The sequence below is a fragment of the Lolium rigidum genome, chromosome 4 (genome assembly GCF_022539505.1).
Source record: "Lolium rigidum isolate FL_2022 chromosome 4, APGP_CSIRO_Lrig_0.1, whole genome shotgun sequence".
Taxonomy (NCBI): Eukaryota; Viridiplantae; Streptophyta; class Magnoliopsida; order Poales; family Poaceae; genus Lolium; species Lolium rigidum.
The window spans coordinates 120,033,391-120,038,048 of NC_061511.1; positions in this window are offsets into that span (position 1 = coordinate 120,033,391).

Below are 4,658 nucleotides of genomic sequence, written 5' to 3' on the forward strand. Positions count from 1 at the left end.
GCATATGATGCGCCTACCTTGAATAGAATTTTCCTATCTCTTCAAACTTGTATGACTGAAGTATTGAACAATAGTGGAGGCAATGGGTATAAAATCCCTCATTTGGGCAAGATAAGCTTAGAAGAACAAGATCTGCTACCTACCAACATTCCTTGTCCTGCTCTAGTTTATGAAAATGCACTAAAGGCAGTAGCAAAGGCATTGCAAGCGGAAGAAGAAGCAAGGCAACAACAAGCTAGAAAGAAAGAAGAAGAAAAGCAAGAGGAAGCTCGAAAGAAAGAAGAAGCAAACAAAGCAAGAGAAGAAGCAAGGCAACAACAAGCTCGAAAGAAAGAAGAAGCAAAGCAAGAGGAAGCTCGAAAGAAAGAAGAAGCAAAGCAAGAGGAAGCTCGAAAGAAAGAAGAAGCAAAGCAAGAGGAAGCTCGGAAGAAAGAAGAAGCAAAGAAAGCAAGAGAAGAAGAAAAGCAAGAGGAAGCTCGAAAGAAAGAAGAAGCAAAGAAAGCAACAAAAGAAGCAAAGCAAGAGGAAGCTCGAAAGAAAGAAGAAGCAAAGAAAGCAAGAGAAGAAGCAAAGCAAGAGGAAGCTCGAAAGAAAGAAGAAGCAAATAAATCAAGAGACGAAGCAAAGCAAGAGGAAGCTCGAAAGAAAGAAGAAGCAAAGAAATCAAGAGAAGAAGCAAAGCAAGAGGAAGCTCGAAAGAAAGAAGAAGCAAAGAAATCAAGAGAAGAAGCAAAGCAAGAGGAAGCTCGAAAGAAAGAAGAAGCAAAGAAATCAAGAGAAGAAGCAAAGCAAGAAAAAGAAGAAGGAAGAAAAAGCAATCAATCTAGCAGAGCGGCACCACACGGTCCAGCGCCGGAGGCCAGGACTAACAGCCCGAACGGGCCGACAGCACCGGGCACGGACGCGCCCTTCTCGCCGCATATCCTCTGCGAGGTGCACGAGCGCCCAGTCGGGCCCGAAGTCGACGGCGACGAGGAGGTCCCTGCCGCGGCGGTGCTCCCCTGTCTCGCCGTGCGTGCTTCACCTTGCCGAAGCTGCCTTCCCCGAGGGTCCGCTCCGCCTTGTACGCGCCCAGCAGAGCCGCCCACGCGCCGCAGCCCTCGTCACCAGATCCAGCGCCTCCTCGCCCTGCAGGACATCGCTAGCGCACGCAGGTCCAGGGCCTCCTCGCCCAGAAGCACGTCGGTGGCGGTTGCAGATCTAGCGCCTCGTCGTCCAGAAGCACGTCACCGGCACAAAAAGATGCGAGCTTTGACCTATGAATCTCTTGCGCGGGCGTGGTGCGAGCGGAATTAGGATGACGGGAAGAAATGAAGTTGTGGTGCTGAAGACGCCACTAGGGGCGGTGGGGCGCAGGAGGAAGACGGTGTCGGCGGTGGGGCGCGAGAGGAAGACGGCGGCGGCGGGGGGTGACGACATGGGGAGGAGAGTGGGAGCGAGGAGAGTGGGGAATGGCGAGGGCAGCGAGGAGAGTGGGGATTGTCCGTGCGCGACGTCACGGAGGGGCAAAACGGGAAACTCCAAAATTTACGTAGTGCAAAACAAATTGAACGTAAAACTCCAAACGTCTTATAATTCTGCACGGAGGGAGTACATTGTCCAGAACTCCAGATCGGGTACTGTTTACTATGAGTAACTTCCGTGTATGTCAGGCATACCTTCATCTATTCTCAGGTTAAAGCCCATGTGGCATGGAGCTGCTCCAATCCAACATCCGATGCTTCCAAGGAGGCCCAAGTCATCTACTGTAGTAGCCATGACAAATTCTAACCAATCCGATGCATATAACATCATATTTTGTTTTTCTCATGTTAGTAATGTCACACTACAATCTCGGTTCTGTCGGCCGACCATGCCGATGGACGCCGGCCGTCAACCACACCATCCTGTTGCCTCGTCCTCCATACATCGCCGGTTAAACATATGGCAGGACTTCGTATTTGGGCATGATTTGATAATGAATGCCCTTCGTGAATCGTGGCTAACACCAACGAGGCTACTACGGCAGCTTATAGCTACAAACTGTAAGAGATCTGATGGACTTTACGTGTTGCTCGGCGTCTACTGAAATCAAGCAGTAAATTGATGGATCAGCTGAGGCCAATGTCCCAATTTTCTTTGAAGTAGTTCGGTGTAGCACGTGATGAGGGATTTCTAACAGGAAACTCATTGTCAACAGGTAGTTTTTGCAGGACATGCAGATGGTTTGTGCGCGCTTGTCAATAGTGCCAAGTTCCCTACTCAGCTTATTGCATGCGTACATGCTGCCCCCTGTGAAGTTTGACAGATAAAAGAATCAAAAGAAAGGCACTGACCAAGTTTTAGCTTAGCCAACAGATTTTAGATGGAGTAACATCTCTAATCTTAACGCCATGGCATGGCTGCCGTGCGAGGATTGACCTGGGCGTTTGTTCTTTTGCCTTTTTCTTCGTTTGAAGCAGAGGCCACACATGTCTCAGATTAAACTCGGCTCTCTTTCAAAAAAAAATTGGTTTATAAGCACGTTCATGGCTTTTACCACTGACAGGATCTGCTTGGTTCTGATTTGGTCTGTTTCTAATATTTTTACGGTGTTGTATTTGATCTATAGATATTTAATTTGAATTGCTCTCACCTATTTTGTCAACAAAGTCATATTTTCTGTGGTCTGTTCTATAAACCTGATGCCAGATGTACGAAGGCTTTGCGCATCGAAGAAATATTTCAACTTATGTTTATCCAAGTTTTTGTACATTAGTTTGCATATGTGACTGCACAATTGTCATGGGTGCTTCTGGAACGTGGCACTTTTACAACTTTAATTTATTGAATTGTCAGGCATCCTTATGCTATGTCTTTAACTTTCATAACAGAACATAATAACAATCATGTTGACGAACACATGGATGACATATGCCCGTTAGCCTGCAAAACTAACGGACAAGTAAAGGGGAGCAAAACTGAAAAAAATAATTCCGTATCCTTTTGTTTCGTGGCTTTTTCTTACCCGTTGCAATGCACGGGCAAATTTCCTAGTAGTTATAATTTTCTTTCCGACGACCCGGGGCCTTGGCTTGCGAAGCTGGAGAGCGGAAGTGTCACCACCACTTTCCAATTTGCTCGTCTCGCTAGCTGATGCCTATCCATGAGTATTATACATGGTTGTATTTGCGTGCATCAATATGATTGCTCGGTTGTACATAAAAATTCTAGTATAAATATTGACTACTCTATCTGCTAGTTGTCAGAACTCAGAATGGAGTTGCTCATATGTGCGATGTTTGAGTGCTTGATACGCACACATATGTTGACATCATATATACTTCACCGTTTTTTTTCTCCAAATCTACTGAGGTCCAATACCAAAGTACCATTTACGGCGATGGGAGGGGTGAGAAGCCCAATCTACGTGTTAAGTTTCTATTAAAATTATTGTTCCAATAGTAGCCATCTTATTTTTCGCCTATGCATCAATAAAGATGGCATAGGTGTAATAGGATTTTCATATTCTTTAAGGGGAGATTTTGAAACATCCACATCATCCTAATTATATTTACTTTTGGATCTTTAATTTAAGGTCAAGATTTAATTACTTTCTCATGAATCAGCTATGTTCGAGTAAACAACATACACACCTGATGTCATAGCCTCTATTTGTGTAACGGATTTGCTAATAATTCTCAGCTAGCAAAGATTTATTAGTTTTAGCTTATTTCATAACCGTAGTAATGGATTGCATCTATTTTTTTGCTTTCTTTTAATTTTGTTGGGCTGGTGTTACCCACAAGGATTTGGGATGTGTATCTGTTGTTTTTCTGCCTACAGGGTTGTGGGCTTATGTGTATACCGTCTTTTGTAATGATGTTTTTTTCTTGGAACATATATCCTGTTTGGCCGTTTTTTTTTTCAAATTGTGTGGGTCTTAAGCCGTTGCATATTTACATGGTTAGAATTTTCCTTCTAAAGCACTGAAATTGTATGACTAAATTTTTCTGATATATTTTTTAGTTGCAATCCGCCTTGTGATGGAAAAATCTCAGTTGCAACCTTATTTATTACTAGAAAAATCTGAAACCTCGTTTTAACTAGAAAAATCATAGTTACGAGCTCACTTACAACCCGAAAAAAATAGTTGCAACCTCATTTGCAGCCAAAAATAATTTCAGTTGCAACTTTGCTTATAACTTGGAAAAAAACTCAAGTTGTAACCTCACTTGGAACTAGAAAATATTAGTTATAACCCAACTTACAATCACCCCACTTACAATCCGGAAAAAATCTAAGCTGCAACCTCACTTACAACTGAAAGAAGAAAAAAAAACCCTCGCTTGCAACCTCACTTTCTTTCCATGCGCGGACATGAGAATGCATATTCTACGCAAAATTATAAGGAACGTTAGAAAAACTAACATACATATTTATATATTTAATCTGCAGTCAAATTACTAGTGAGCATACTAGAACACTATTGTGGGACATTTTCTTTTCTATCTGGTTGTATGCATCCGTACAACTATTAGGGTATGACGTTGTTGCAGAGGTTAGGTGTAATTGGTATCTTCACACTAGTAGGAAAATCCTTATAGGTGAATCTTAGTTTTGTGGCGCACTGGACGAATATGCGCCACAGAAAGTTCTTTTGTGGCGCACCTGACTCGGTGCGCCACAAAAATAGCTTA